Below are 16,330 nucleotides of genomic sequence, written 5' to 3'. Positions count from 1 at the left end.
ATAGATGAATGATGAGTGAAAATGGATTGCAAGTTACTTAGGAATCAATATTTAGAAAATTGATCTTTGTCCTCTCTCGTGTGTTACTGCATGATTAATACAACACAGCTACACTCTGATGCAATGACCTGACCTGTGAGTGGGGGGATACAAAACAAGCAAGAGGGCGGGAGTGTGTGTTGGGTGAAATGTTAATGATCTGCAAAGATTAAGGGAGTAAGAAGTTTAAGACTTAGGTTTCAGGACCAGTTGTGCTTTTACTTGCTGGGTGACTGGAGTGTCTCTTGCCTACATGTCAATGATCTTAATATTGTCACAGGATTGAAAGAATTAATGAGAATATATGCAACACACTTAACAAATTGAAGTCTATGCAAATGTTGATTATGACTATTTTTTCAAATGTTTCTTAGCTATTTTTTATTGATTGATTTTACAGAGAGAGAGAGGAAGGGAGAAAGAAAAACAATGATTTCTTGTTCCACTTATTTATGCATGTATGGGTTGCTCCTTGTATGTGCCCTGACTGGAGATGAAACTTGCAACCTTGGTGTATCTGGACTATTCCCTAACCAACTGACCTACCCAGTCAGGGCCTAGCTTCTATTTTTCAATGTTAAGATTCCCTAAATAAAATGCTTCCCTGACTTACCAGCCTGCTTCCCATCGCTAGGCTATTTTGAGAAATTTTGCATAGCGAGCACCAACAACAGAATTTGACTATTGCTAACAAGGTTAGTAAATTAGGAATTTTTGCTGCTCAGAACAATGATGAGAATGTGAGTTCTTTGATTAACTCATATTTTGCCCCTATTCTCTGCAGAAAAATGTAATTTGAGAGACTATACACAGACATTTTTTTTAAATGGGAAAGCATCAATGATATAAAGTCATAATTCCTTTACTGAATCATTTTGCCTAATTTTGGTTTAAAGCAAGGTCAGAAGGCAGAAGGATAGAAGAGGAAGGCATTATTCTTCATACTTTACTCCCTTCACACCCTGTTCTGCTTTGACCTCTAACTTTGAGATTAAAACATTTATTTTTTTTAAATGATAATAGTATCTCACTTTTGGACACAGTCTAGAGACCTGTTTGCAGAATATGCTCACCTAAGCAGAAGTGGTCCAGAAATTATCATATTCAAGAGGATGCTTGATATTGGCCAGTTCAGCAATGCCCAGCACAGACGTAAAAGGAGGAAGAAGACTGAAGAACCTTTGACATGGTTAAAAGATTTATGATAAATAACTCAGACTATATTAAAGAAAATAGATCAAGGTGGTAGACACACAATATAATATACAGATGATGTATTCTAGAATTTTACACCTAAAACCTATATAATTTTATTAATCCAATGTCACCCAATCAATTCAGTAAAATTTAAATAAACACAGACAAGCCAATTAAAAAAAGAAAAAAGATCAAGCTATGACAACCCTATCACAGTAGCCTCAGCTATCCTTACCGCCAATTCTGATCCCTGGACTCAAAAAGTCTCTATAAAGACTGGTAATAGTGCTGGTATGAAAGAGGAAATAGCTCGATTTTAATGAGCTTCAGATGGAAAAGAAGAAATAAAAAGCCACTTACCATTGAACAGTCCATAGGTTGGAAAATGGATTCTTGTAAGTGATCTCTGTTTGCTGGAGCTCACATTCTCCTGGCAGATGTCAGTGTTTTTCCTAAATTGATTTTTTTAAGTCAACTGATTCGGTCCTGTCCTTTTCCCATCATTGAGTGTAATTTTTATTCCAGGGGGAAGTATAAAGTGTTGACATGCCCAGAAAAGAAGCACCACAAAGTGGGTATACATTATTTGTCTTTCTACAAGGCAAACAGACAAAAGAAGCAGAGCGTTGTGCTGTGGTGATCATGCAAGTGTGCCTTCCAGCTTTGTACTGCAGGGGAGAGTAATTGGCCAATGGCCCTAACTTGGACTTCACCGGTATCTTCATGACTATACTGGAACTACCATCTGCTACCCCAGCCACTGAGTATAGTAGACAGGCCTTCTGAAGTAGACCATTCTTAATGGTTAACACTTGAGGGCTCCTCATTAACCTTGCTTAAACTTTCTTAGCACTACACTGCTGCTCAAAAGTCTTCCTACGCACACCACCTTGCCTCTCCTTCACAGGGGTCAGAAGTACATTGTGGTCTGACAGTCCTCCCAGCCTCCTGGCTCCCTTCTCATTTCCCTTCATTACTGTTTTCTACATTAAATCTCTTGCACACCTAATATTATCTTGGGGTTTGCTTCTTGGTGGACATGAACAAATACAGATATGGTGCCAGGAACAGTCAGAGAAAATGTGATAACATGGCATTCTAGAACCGGCCCACTGACCTGCTGCTGAACACAAAAGGCCATGATTCCAAGTACTGCACGAGGGGTGGGTAGCCCCTGACACACAATGGCAGTCCAATTACTGAAGATTTCACTGAAGGTGACCCGAAAGTGCCCTGGTGAAAGGAAATTCCCTTGCAAATGCAATAATTCAGACATTTGGAATATATAGGTGTAAAAGGGCCTACAAAAATAGTGGAGTTAGCTGGTTATTGGTAAGTTCTATTAATGACCATCAATGGGATAATGAGAAATGGAGGGCCATTAACAAGTTTTCGAAGACTAAGTATGATGTATGAGAGCCAGAATCTTCTAGTAGGTTTTTTAAAAGATTTATTTATTTATTTTTAGAGAAAGAAGAAGAGAGTGAGAAAGGGGAGGGACATCAATGTGTGGTTGCCTCTTGTACACGTGCTCCAAACTGGGGACCTGACCCACAACACAGGCATGTACCCTGACTGGGAATCAAACTGACAACCCTTTGCTTCTCAGGCCAGCACTCAATCCACTGAACCACACGAGCCAGGGCTCTAGTAGTTTAAAGAGGTCCATATTTTGTGTTTCCAGAAGAATGGACATAGCTGAGCAGTAAACAGAATCTCTAATAGCTAAAGTTGCAGAGACTTAAAATTTTAGCAAAGGACAAGTCTAGTATGCTAAAGTAAGCAACCTGGTTGGGAAAACCTTGGACCCTAAAATATTGGGTAGGGACATTGGAATGAACGTCCATGAGAGTGTCAGCTCCGTAGACCCCTATGAATTCTCAGAACTTGCAGAGGTGGTCCATGGTTCCCTAGTAAGAACTAGCACTGTCCTGGCTGGTGTAGCCCAGTGGGTTTAGTGCAGGCCTGCGAACCAAGGGGTTGCCAGTTGGATTCCCAGTCAAGGCACATGCCAGGGTTCTGGGCCAGGTCCTCAGTAGGGGGTGTGAGAGAGGCAACCACCCTCCCATTCCTGTTCCCTTCCCCTCTCTCTAAAAATAAATAAATAAAATCTAAAAAAAAAGAACTAACACTATTTTTTTGCTGGAAGGTGCTGCACAGGCTCCATTCCCTCAAAAACTCCTCCAAACTGCTCTCCCAGCCACTAGGCAAATAACTCAGAGTTAAATTCCAACATAATCCAGCTAGGGAAGTAATGGGCTTGACAAAGGAGAAAAGAGAATATGCACCAAAGGATCTGCAGATATCAATTAGCCAGCATGTATTGGCAGGAGATAAGGGAGTAATTCTCAAATTAGATTTTGAAAGCAATTGATAAAGAGAAACACAATGCTACATAAGCAAGAATTCATTGATTTGGGGGGGGAGGGACACTTTCGCTTTGCATGGGATTTAACGTCCTAACAAGGATCCCAGGAGATGGGGCAAATTTACAGCTTGACTGATTCTTAGAAGACCAGAGAAAGTGATTGCCAGCACTGGGCAAAGTATGAATGCCCAAGCTGCCCTGGAAGAGGGTAGAGAGACTAAAGAGGCTGAGCAAAGTGGGTCTGCAAAGATGGAAAGGTTATATGTGAGGTCAGACACCCACCAGAGGATGCTCCTCAGGTGGGCCCCGAGGATCCAGCATTCACCAAGGCCATCAGGACCATGCTGGACAGGAGACATAGCATTGCTGAGGTCATCAGTCCTCTGCAGACAGGGCTGATGTAGGTGAGTCAGTCACAGAGCTGGACTTGTTAATGTCAATCTGGCAATGATGTCCCTAAAGTGATGGCACTTAACCAGCAGAAACCAGGAGGCTGCAACTACCAGGAAGGACAGAGAGCAGCCAAGGGGCTTTGCGCACTGGGGTCTGTGGAGATGGTCACTAAAGCATGACTCCCTAGCAGCAAAATAGATGGGCAACCAATAAGGATGCACATACATACACTATATAAATACATACATATATTTCATTTGAAAGTAAACAATTACTTTTGTTTTTCTTTTTCCCAGTTTTATTGAGATATAATTATTGACATAACATTGTACAAATTTCAGGTGTACAACATAATGATTTGATTTATGTATGTATGGTAGGAAGGAATGCTTCTTGTACAATCAGAAGTCAAGAATAGGGAAGCAACTCTCCAAGTAGAATTTCACAAAACTGATAAAGGTGGCATTTAGTGTCCAAAAAAATGAATAGAGAAACAAGAGGCTGAGGGCAGTCACCCTCTCTGGCTCAGCTACCAGATAGACCTGAGCTGGATTTTCAGATCCAGAACCTACTAGGTGATGAGATGGTTGACTTCCTGGGAGAAAGGACCAACCATGTACCACCATGACAACTCCCTCCCCAGAGGGATCTACAGTCATTTAACAATGAAAAGAGAAATAAGACATTTTTAAGACTATTGGACACAAGGTCTGAATTAACATTGGTATTCAAATTATCATCATGGCCTACCTCCCCACCCTTTCTTTTGTTAGATTGGGGGTTTAAAGGTGCCAGGTCCCAACTGGGGTCCCGGCTAATGACTAGCTCACTTGTTTTGTGAATACACCCTGGGGATCGTTTCCTCAGCCTCTGAATGCATAATTGGAATAAGTTGTACTTGACAGTTGAAGTAACCCCCACTTAAGTCCTTGGCTTATTGTGTAAGAGCTATCATAGGGGGAAGGCCTATTCACAACCTCTGAAACTGCTTTCTATCTGGTATGAGATTCTAAATTCTCTAGTTTGAAACTCAGTTTGAGGTAACCTATAATCAGTATTTTGTAGCACCAAGAATGGGTAATATGACCAGTTAGAGATTTCAACAACTGGTTAAAGATGCTTTGGAGAAGAAATAAGGCAATGGTAGCTGAATCACAAGAGAGACAAAATCAAGCAAGATTTGTACATGTTGACTCTACTGGAGCTTAAAAAGGGGTGTTTTAAAGTAGGTGTTATGTTTCTGCCTTTAGATGACTGGGTGGATGATAATACATCTCAAAAGAGAAGAAATACAGGAGATTGAAAGTTGGTGGGGGAAGATGTGGGGAACTGTTCCAAGCCTGGGAAATGTGGCTCAGCCCCCACTCGGAAAAGCCAGTGGGGAGCTAGGTTGGCGGGCAGGACCCATGTCTATGGATAGGTTCTCCCATGGGAAATCAGGCCTGCATTGTACCTAGGCTGCTATGAGACTTGCTCTTGCTAAAACTCCCTTACCCTGAATTGAGGCAGCAAATGTTTACTGAGTATCTTTAACTTCCTAAAGTCTGTGCTAAACCACCTAAGTATGGAGTGTGAGCAGCTTCCCCCTTGAGCTGTAACATCCTTCTCTTTGAAGTAATTAGCAGTATTCTGTCTTTTGTCGTCCTTAAAAGGTAATCACCTGTGGTGAACCTGTGCATGGTAAATGAGGATTGCCCCTCGGATGTAATGTGCCCAGAAAAACAATAAAAGCCTGTCCAAGCAGGGGTCAGGGGCCCTCTCTCTAACTTGGAGAGCGGCCATGCAGCCCCTTTTCCTCCACAGGATTTCTGTAGTCCGTGTTTATTGCGGCCACAACAGCAGATCCTGTGGGCCAGGATCTGCGTCAGGAAGACAATGAGTTTATTTTTTAATACATTAGAAGAGCATAATGGGATATGCCAAGACTTGAGTAATACAATAAAAAAGATTGGGCTAGAAATACATGTAGTCAGCACAGAGGTGGTGGTTGAAATGGAGAAATAGATGCGGCCACTCTAGGAAAGCATGAGGGATGATTAAGAGCAGAGAAATGAATCCTATGGGACATCAATGTTTTAGGAATTAGGTGGGAAAAAGAGACACAGAAACCATTAGACCAGAATGGAAAAGCAGGAGATAGAGTAGGAAGATTCTTTAGAAGTAAGCAACTGTGAAAAGGGGAGAGAATAGTAGTTTAAATAGAAAGATTGTGTGTGTGTGTGTGGTTTTATTTTAAGTGGGACAGGCTTAAAAATGTTTGGGCAGAACTTGTGAAAAAGGAGAGGTATAAAACTCAAGAAGGAACAGAAGTGACTGGTAGGAACATGAAAGGGAGTAGACTGGGTTTATTTTACTTGGCCTGAGTTCCCATCCTTCCTTGTCTACAGTTCTCAGATAGTAGGGCAACTGCTCAGGGATTGAAAAGTTCTTAACACCAATTTTCAGTCACGTCAGGAGGACAACATGAATTGAGCTTTCCGATTCCAATATTTTTTAACACATACCATTTGTTTTATAGGAAACAGATCTTGATGAAATGCATTCAATATGCAAGGAAGAAGATGAGAAAGGACTTGATTTGACAACCAAGGACACAGCTAAGTACACAAATTTAGGCTATACCTAAATTTGCAACTCTTTTTGGAGAACCTACAAACAAATCAATTCCCTGTCCAATCACCAAAAGTTGTCCTCCCCACTTCCTTCTCTGAGACTGCAGCTCTGTCCTAACACCATTATACAGAATGAAGGAAGATAGATTTACTGGTCTGGATTCTGAATCTCAGATTCTCCTAATACTGACTGTTGTGTATTGTTGGGAACCTCCCTTCCTGGTTTCAGAAGCTGTAAACCCCCATGGCTAAGGCTGATTGACAGACCTTGGGACCATAAGCCACTAAGGAGACAAAGCTTATCTCCCTGGCAGGGGCACTGCCTCTGCCCACTTTACTTTACCCTGCCTGGCCCCCAAGCCTGACCAGTTAGTCAATGATGGGTAAGATTCCTCAAGGGAAGGACGACCTAAGACAGGCATGGTTATGAAGAGGCCCTCAGGGAAGGAATTGGGGGGCTATAGAAAAAGGGGACGATGGACCCTCGCCCCTCGACTTTGACATAGCCTGAATCCTCATTCTATCTGCAAGAGTCTCCTAATCTCTTGGCTGTCTTACTTCCCCTGCCTGATTTAAGCCTGAAACAATGACAGAGGGTGGTGCAGTCTTGTGCTGGAAAGGGCGGGTTCCCTGAGGTGATCAGGCCTAAGAAAGAATGCATAAAATCCTGTGAAACCTGCTTTGCTAAGAATGTCCTCAATTTTCTGATAAGCATCCAAGCATGAAATGAGTTTGTTACCCAAAGTTTTATAGCCCTTTAGCTAACTGATCCTGACTCAGAATAAGCCCTCAGAGTTCTTTGCATGTTATCTATTGTTTGGTCCTTACTGCTTGACAATGATTGATGAGCTTTACCTGTATTCCTGTGGAAATTGAACCCAATAAAAGCCCATTGAGGAGAAGGCTCTTGGCCCTTCTACTTTGAGAGATGGGCTACCTTTCCTCCCCAAGCAGATCATGTCTTGGTAGACTTATTCTCATCCATGGCGGATGGCGAGGGGGTAGGGGGAGGTATGCGGGTGCAGGGGGGGGCCTGTGGGCGGAGCTGCCCCCACAATGTATAGGTTTAATATGATTTTGAGCCCATTTATTTATGACCTAAATGAAGTGGTTTTAATCCATTCGTTTATGACAGTAACAAAGACAAAAAATATTAATTTTTCTTTAGAAGTAAAGTTATTTTGATATAAGTGAAGGAAGGATATCATCATTCTACATCTGTTGTTATTGATAAGCGGTCAGCAGCCCAGCAGCTAAGGGGACCCACTGAGGACTTATGGATAAAAAGTGGAGAAGCAACTATGGCAAGGGGATATTTAGACTAAATGTTGAAAGTTTGTGAGGACTATTTGAGAGTTTCAATTTGGGTGAAGTCGACTCTTCCTGAACCTAAAAGTTCTCCAAAGACCCTTGGCACATTCTCATCTGTCTTGGGGAGGCATTCTATACAGATGGTGGTGATAAACCACCCTAGCATTCAGGTGAAAGACATTAGCCCGCCTACCAAACTGAAGTCTTTTTTTCCCAGCAACAGGGAACTTCTGCTTTTTCACTGGCAGCTGGAAATCAACTCTATGTTGGATGCAATGTCTCCAAAGTGCCTACTGGCATAAAAAGACACACCTCATATTAAACGTCAACTGTATTTCTTTTTTTAGACAAGGATTTTATTTATTTATTTATTTATTTATTTTGTAAAATTGGGTCATTTTAATGTTCTGTACAATAAAACAAATAGTTTAGTTCTCTTGATGTCTGCTGACATGTAAGCGTTGTAATACTGTAGTATGCAGAAACATCACAGTCAGTTTTTCCTGATTGGTGCATAGTCTTCAATAGTTACAAGGAGTTACTTGTATGAAACTGCTGTCAAACCAGTCAGCCTGCATTTATACATCCATCATTTTCAGGATTAGTGGTAACCTGGGCATATTTTCCTCAAATAACCTTACCCCCTTGTGTCACAAGGCCCAACTCACTTAAGTTCACCTTGATGACAGTGCCTTTGGTAATAACACCCAAAGTTGTATAAAGTGGGGATGAGGGATTCTCCTTTGTACCAGGTATTGGCAGGAAAAAGGTAGCTTTCAGTTCAGGATGTTTTACATGGGCCTTCTTGAAACATAAGCCCATTGGCCTAATGAATCTTTCATATTTGGGTGGTTTTTGAGTAAAACCGTCTCCAACAAAGCAGACTTTAGTAACCATATTCTTTTATGTTTTTTTTCTTTCTCTTTCCTGTTTGAATAACTTTTAATACCTCTGTTCCTCCCAGTGCTTGAACTTTGGACAGAGGGACTTCCCATTTTTCCTGCTTTCTCTTTTTGTTTTTGTTTAACCTATTGGAAAGCAGTTTAGCTTGGGACTTTCCCTCTCAGCCTAGTAGATATGCAGGTGCTGCTCCTTGTGGAGTTTTTTCTTCATTCTTCTGTCTGGTGTTTCTCTTTTCATGCATCTTGATATTCTTTTTCATTTGTATTTTCTCAGCATGGTGCTGTTTATGGTAGAGCTTGGCCTTCAGACTAATCATCTTTTTTTGCCTTCTTTGAAGGTTTTGAGCCCCTCGCCCTTCCTTCTTTTTCTTTTTCTCATGGTAATCCAAACGATACCCATAGCACTTATGGTGTAACTCAATACACTCATTCTGTGGCCTGGTTACCGCGGGCAGCCGGGGGCAGTCCCTGGCGTGGGAAGAAACTTTCAACTTTCAGGCCTCAGAGACCCACAAATGAACTCCATTGGAACCCAGGACAGTTGGTTAGAGAGTCATCCAGATACATCAATGTTGGAGTTCGATCCCTAGTCAAGGCACATACAAGAGTCAACCAATGAATGCATAAATAAGTGGAATAACAAATCATGTTTCTCTCTCTCTCTAAAAATCAATAAAAATATTTTTAAGATAAATGTTATCTTGCATGCCATTGGCTTGTGAAATCATAATTCCCACAGAAGACTTATGCTAAATAAATTGCTCAGCAAGTCATTTCAGTCTCTGAGCATAACTACTGCTGCCCCTCAAAACAAAGAACAAGACTTCCGGCCAAGATGGAGGTATAGGTAGACACACCATGCCTCCTCGCACAACCAAAAGAAGGACAATAACAATTTAAAAACAAAAAACAACCAGAACTTACACAAAATCAATCTGTATGGAAGTCTGATAACCAGGGAGCTAAAGAAGAAACATTCATCCAGACCAGTAGGAAGGGCAGAGACAGGCAGCCGGAGTGGAGAGGACTTGCAGTAAGGTGGCGGCTGGCGGACCTAGAGAGGTGGTGGATTGAAGAATGGGGTGGGCAAAGCTACAGCTGGCAGTGAGGCAGCAGCTGGTAGACCTAGCTGCAAACCTCCCAACCCAGAGTTCCAGTGTGGGGAAATAAAGCCTCAAACCACTGATTGAAAACACCTGTGGGGGTTGACGTGGCAGTGGGAGAAACTCCCAGCCTCATAGGAGAGTTTGTTGGAGAGACCCACAGGGGCCTACAGTGTGCACAAGCCCACCTACCCTGGAATCAGCACTAGAAGAGCCCAATTTGATTGTGGGTAGCAGAGAGATGACTGAAATCCGGCATAGATTGGAGCAAGGGCCATTGTTCCCTAGTGGACCCGTCCACCACATACAGCATTACCCCACCCTGGTGAACACCTAAGGCTCCACCCTGTTACATAACTGGCGCGCCAAGACAAAAAAAACAATGGGCCAAATGAAAGAACAGCTCAAAACTCCAGAAAAAATACAACTAAGCAATGAAAAGATAGCCAACCTATCAGATGCACAGTTCAAAATACTGGTAATCAGGAAGCTCACAGAATTGGTTGAATTTGGTCGCAAATTAGATGAAAAAATGAAGGCTATGCTAAGTGAAACAAAGGAAAATGTATGGGGAACCAATAGTGATGAGAAGGAAACTGGGACTCAAATCAATGGTGTGGACCAGAAGGAAGAAAGAAACACCCAACCAGAAAAGAATGAAGCAACAAGAATTCGGAAAAATGAGGAGAGGCTTAGGAACCTCCAGAACATCTTTAAATGTTCCAACATCCGAATTATAGTTATACCAGAAGGAGAAGAGCAAAAAATTGAAAACTTATTTGAACAAATAATGAAGGAGAATTTCCCCAGTCTGGCAAAGGAAATAGACTTCCAGGAAGTCCAGTAAGCTCAGAGAGTCCCAAAGAAGCTGGACCCAAGGAGGAACACACCAAGGCACATCATAATTACATTACTCAAGATTAAAAACAAGGAGAGAATCTTAGAAGCAGCATGAGAAAAGGACACAGTTACCTACAAAGGAGTTCCCATTAGACTGTCAGCTGATTTCTCAAAAGAAACCTTGTAGGCAAAAAGGGGCTGGCAAGAAGTATTCCAAGTCATGAAAGCCAAGGACCTACATCCAAGATTGCTGTATCCAGCAAAGCTTTCATTTAGAATGGAAGGGCAGATAAAGTGCTTCTCAGATAAGGTCAAGTTGAAGGAGTTCATCATCACCAAGTCCTTATTATATGAAATCTTAAAGGGATTTATCTAAGAAAAAGAAGATAAAAAATAGGAACAGTGAAATTACAGCAAATTCACAGTTATTAACCACACCTAAAACAAAAACAAACTAAGCAAACAACTAGAATAGGAACAGAACCACAGAACTGGAGATCACATGGAGGGTTATCTACAGGGGAGTGGGAGAGGGAGAGAGCAGGGAAAGTTACAGAGAATAAGTAGCATAAATGGTAGGTAGAAAATAGACAGGGGGAGGTTAAGAATAGTATAGGAAATGTAGAAGCCAAAGAACTTATATGTATGACCCATGGACATGAACTATGGTGGGGGGGAATGTGGGTGGGAGGGGGTGTGCAGGACAGAGGGGAGTGAAGGGGGCAAAATGGGACAACTGTAATACCATAATCAATAAAATACTTTTTAAAAAAACAAAGAACAAAAGAAAACACTGTTGTTCCATGATTCAGAAGAGATTTTTTCAAAAGAAAAAAAAAGCAAAAATGCCCATTTATTCTCAGTCAGAAGGTAAGATCTGTAATTATTGTTCTATAGTAGAAATTAGTTCAATAGTCCTTTTAAGTGGGAATTTCTTGAAATGAAGAATGTGGCAGAAGTTGGGAACATTTTTCAGTACAATTTTGTTTTCCTCCTCAGAAGGCTAAAGAGCTCAGTAGCTGTCTTTTCCATCTGGAAGTGATACTGAGCCATATTTTCCAAACTGTTTCGCAGAAACTTAGGTTTCAGCAGATGCCTTATGGATTTTATTTATTAACCAGAGTCATTCCACTTTTATCTATTATATATTGGTGCTCCATAAACATTTACTCTTTGGAGCATGTTCCTCTAATTTAAAAAAAAAAAAAGATTTTGAAAATACAATGCATTTATAAATACTTAACTGATAATATAGTACATAAAATATATTTGAAATAAGTAATGCATTTTTATTTCAGAACTCTGTTATTAACATAAATATTAAGATGCAAGTATCCATAAATTTTTTTCCATTTTAATAGCTTAACCCTACAGCCTAGGTTATTTTTTAAAATAGTTTTACATCCTGTTAGTGGCTGCTTTTGAGCAATGAGGTATATACTGAACCCTAAACAAACTTAAGTTGGGGTAACATGATTTAGAGTAATTTGTTGCAACTAATTAAGACTCTTGTCTGAACCAGGTGCTGTGCTGACTGCCAGGAGAGTAAAGATGACTTTGATAGTTGAGTTTGTTCATTGTTTCCACATATGAGTGAAATCATAAGTTACTTGTCTTTCTCTGACTAGCTTGTGAGGGGGGACCCAAAAAACCCCAAAATTTATTTATAAAAAATTGTGTATTTTGCCCTGGCTGGTGTAGCTCAGTGGATTGAGCATGGGCCTGTGAACCAAACGGTCACTGGTTCGATTCCCAGTCAAGGCACATGCCTGGGTTGTGGGCCAGGTCCCCATAGGGGGTATGTGAAAGGTAAACCACACATTGATATTTCTCTCCTTCTCTTTCTCCTTCCCTTCCCCTCTCTCTAAAAAATAAATAAATAAATAATCTTTAAAATAAATTTTTTTTCTAGGTTTCATCTTTTTAATCAGCTCCATGAAGGACATCCTAAATGCTACATGAAAACACAACAGAATATTTTTTTTTCCAGTATTAAAAAAATATGGCATTCACAAGTATTTTAAGAAGCATCTATATATCAGGTCAGTGATCTTCAATAAAAAACACCACCTCTAAGTAATCATGTTCTTAATTTCTTATAGTTACATTTGGAAATTGCTTCCTAAACATGGTAAACACTGTCTCCGAGTTTTTAAAATGTTCCTAGATGAACATGATTTCTGGGAAAAAAGTCTGGTCAAAAACTTTTTTTTTTTGCCAGAACCAATCCTGAGAGCCCAAACTAAATGCCCCAGAATTTGTCTTGAAACGGTAGAAAAAACTAAAAATAAAAATACACGGAGCTTTCTAAAAGGTCTTCAACAAGCTACCTTGGGAGCTCAATTCAAAAATATGTTTATGTACTAAAACAGATGTTTCAGTGTAGCTCCAAAACTCTATAAATACAGCCATTGGAAGGACGATCCTGGATCAGAAGTTTTATTCCTTGTGTATGTTAGGTGCGCATGCTTCATCTCAGTTGTCATAATTGTCTCTGTAATTTCCTCCTGCCTAGCGGTCATAACCACCCTGGCTTCTGCCACCATAGTCTCTGGACCTTCCATATCCATATCCATATTCACATCCTCCAGGTCGACTCTCGTACCTGCCACTCCCATAGCCCTGGTCCCCACCACCTCTGGAGTAGCTTTGACCACGCCCACGGGCCCCAAAGGCACCCCCTCTGGTTCCACCAGCTGACCTGCCCACGTGGTCCACGCGGATCTGGCGACCTTCCAGACTGTACATTCATGGCTCTCATGGCATCTGAAGCATGCTGTGGACTGGTGAAGGTAATGAAGCCAAAACCTCGGGATCACTGAGTCTCCTGGTCCTTGACAAAGACCACCTCAGAAATTGGCCTGAAGCTGCTGAAGTGATCTTCCAGAGCTTGCTCATCAGTGTTGAAGTTGAGCCCTCCAACAAAGAGCTTCCCTTCTTCAGAGGACATGGCAGTGAATTTGAATCCTAGAATTTAAGTAGAAGGGTCAGACAGACAGCAACCATTGAAGAGGAGAGCGACTGAGGCTAAAATAAATTTTTTTAAATTGTGCATTTATTCTTACACGTTTAAACTTCAGTCACCTTCCAAGTACTCTCCATTCGATGCAATGCACCTGTGGAGACGTTTTTTTCCACTGCTCAAAACAGTTTTTCGACTGGTTGCTTTTAATGCCTTTTAATGCTTCTGCCATTTTTTGTTTCATCCCTTCCAAATCGACAAAACATTTCCATTTGAGGGATTTTTTATCCAGGGAAACAAACAAATAAGTTGCTAGGGTGAGATTAGGTGAATAGGGAGGGTGTGGCAAGGGGACCGTGCTGTTTTTGGTTAACAACTGTTGAACACTCGGCGCGGTGTAGGCAGGTGTGCTCATAAATCACCCATCGTGAAATGGGGAAACACATTGAGTCTTCAGAAAAATTCACCGAAGCCAAACACATCCTCTTAAAACAATGCCAGCTGATACACTGATACCGATGACTTCCTAGAACTCTGACCTAGTGGGGGAAGCCTGTACTATAAGAGGCCCACCCTCCAGAAGATAATCCCATTTTTTGTGGGGTCCCTGCTTATATTTAACTTAACATAATGTTCTCCAGGACCATCCATGCCGTCACAAAGAGTAAACAGCAAAATAGACTCATAGGTAGAGAGCAGGCTGACATCTCTGGGGTGGAGGTGGCTTGGGGGTGGAGAGATTGAGAAAAAAAGGGAAAAAAAGAAACTCATGGGCGCAGAAAACAGTGTGGTGATTGTGGGAAGTGTGGTCAGGGAGGTGGAAGGGGGTATGGGGGGATAAATGGTGATGGAAAAAAGACGACTTTGAGAATTTGAGTGTCGGAGTCTGGTAATAGAGTGGTGTCAGTCTGTGGTCAGCATTTACACTGTATGCTTTAGCAGCAGTGCAGAGAGGCACATGTACTCAAAAGGGGCTTGGGTGGGATGAGGAAGACAGGAGGAAGCTGCAGCAACCTGAATAACTAGCATTGATTGAGCCTCTATTCTGAGCTAAATACAGTTCAAGAGGGATAGACCTGGACAGAGCAAGGGGGACCCAAACATGGGTCCTCTGTTGCCCTCTGGAGCGTGCTAACTGAGGAAATGAAGTTAAACAAATAAAATCCCAGAAATATACAGAATTATATCTTCAAATGAATTCTAAGAAGGAAAGAGTAGGAGAATAACAGGAGCAAAATCTTTTAGTGATACTTAAAGAATGTATTATACATGCTAATTATCTCTACAATGGTGATAATATTACAATATATAAATGTTCCAAATTAACATGTTGTACACCTTAAATTTGCATGATGGGGGCCTGGCTGACAACCCAGGCATGTGTTGTCAGCCAGGCCCCCAGTTGGGGGCGTACAAGAGGTAATCAATCGATGTATGTTTTGCACATCGGTGTTTCTATCCCTCTCTTTCTCCCTCCTTTCCTCTCTCTGAAAGCAAATAAATAAAATTTAAAAAACCTTTATAAAAAATAAACATAAATGCTAAGAAAGAAGAAAAACAATGGTAATTAAATGATTTTCCCACGTGAACTTATGTCCTAGCCTAAGGCACTGTGAAGAGTTCAGACTCCAGGTCAGCTCCTCTCTCTTAAATTGCTGGTTGAAAAATACCCCACCAGGTAGGGACACACCCAGCTAGGGGGCTGGAATGCTTTCCTAGGGGAATTTCCAAGGGTTGATTCACTTTCTAAACTGAAAAGAAAGGAGCCAGGATTTCAACCATTATCTTCCTAATCTAAAACCATTTGGTCACACCCTGATCTAGTTTATGATTCTTTAAATGCATTTACTTTAGTGAATTCTTTAACCTGAAGGCTTATTGAAGGGCAGATTCCTAGAGGTCTAGGGTGGAGTCCCATCATCTATTTTTTAAGTCATTTTATTTCTTCTCTAATCTGAAGCTGAGCCCTTGCAGACCACATTTTGAATATAAATTAAACTGCTCTGGGCTCCATGGGTGCTGAGACTAACGGACCAAACCTTTTTCCTAGGGCAGAGAAAGTCCCCTGCGAGACCACTGGATGCCTTAGAGTGACATGAAAATGTCTGTGACTTCTTTAGGCTTATCTCTTGTCACACCCTGCCTCCAGCATTATGCTCCAGCAATCCCCCTGTGCTTGTAGTTCCTTCTGTATTCATTAGTCCATGGCTGCCTTCTAGTTTTGGCTCTTGCTGCTCCCTTTCTGAACAGCCAAACCCTTTTCTCTTATCCAGCTTATCAGTATTACAAGCTTAATATTTATGTTTAAAAGTAAATCCAGGAGGGATTCTATTATTCAAGTCCTACAATTTAATTCTAATCCCCCAGTGAGTAACACACCCTTGGGCATAAATCTGTTATCAAATACCTCTGAATCTTTTTTTTTCTATTATTTCTGTTCTGTTTTTTCTATTCTAAACTTTATTGGAGAGTTTTCTACTTGGAATTTTCTCCCAAGTTTTTATTCCTTAAGGCTAAAAATCTCTTTTTAAAAATTACGCAAGACAGCAACATGCGATGATAGCCACCAGGGGCTTAGAAAATTTATGAAAACAACATACAGC

The 16,330-nt window shown here is 41.1% G+C and overlaps 2 pseudogenes; both read right to left on the bottom strand.

Moving 5' to 3' along the window:
- Nucleotides 1-8,487: 8,487 nt before the first annotated feature.
- On the bottom strand, nt 8,488-10,203 carry LOC112320457 (ribosome biogenesis protein NSA2 homolog pseudogene; annotated as a pseudogene).
- Nucleotides 10,204-12,976: 2,773 nt separating this feature from the next.
- On the bottom strand, nt 12,977-13,738 carry LOC112320619 (RNA-binding protein 3 pseudogene; annotated as a pseudogene).
- Nucleotides 13,739-16,330: the final 2,592 nt, after the last annotated feature.

This window comes from Desmodus rotundus, chromosome 2 (genome assembly GCF_022682495.2).
Source record: "Desmodus rotundus isolate HL8 chromosome 2, HLdesRot8A.1, whole genome shotgun sequence".
NCBI lineage: Eukaryota > Metazoa > Chordata > Mammalia > Chiroptera > Phyllostomidae > Desmodus > Desmodus rotundus.
The sequence above is the reverse complement of the archived record's forward strand: the minus strand, read 5'-3'. Positions and strand labels throughout refer to the sequence as shown.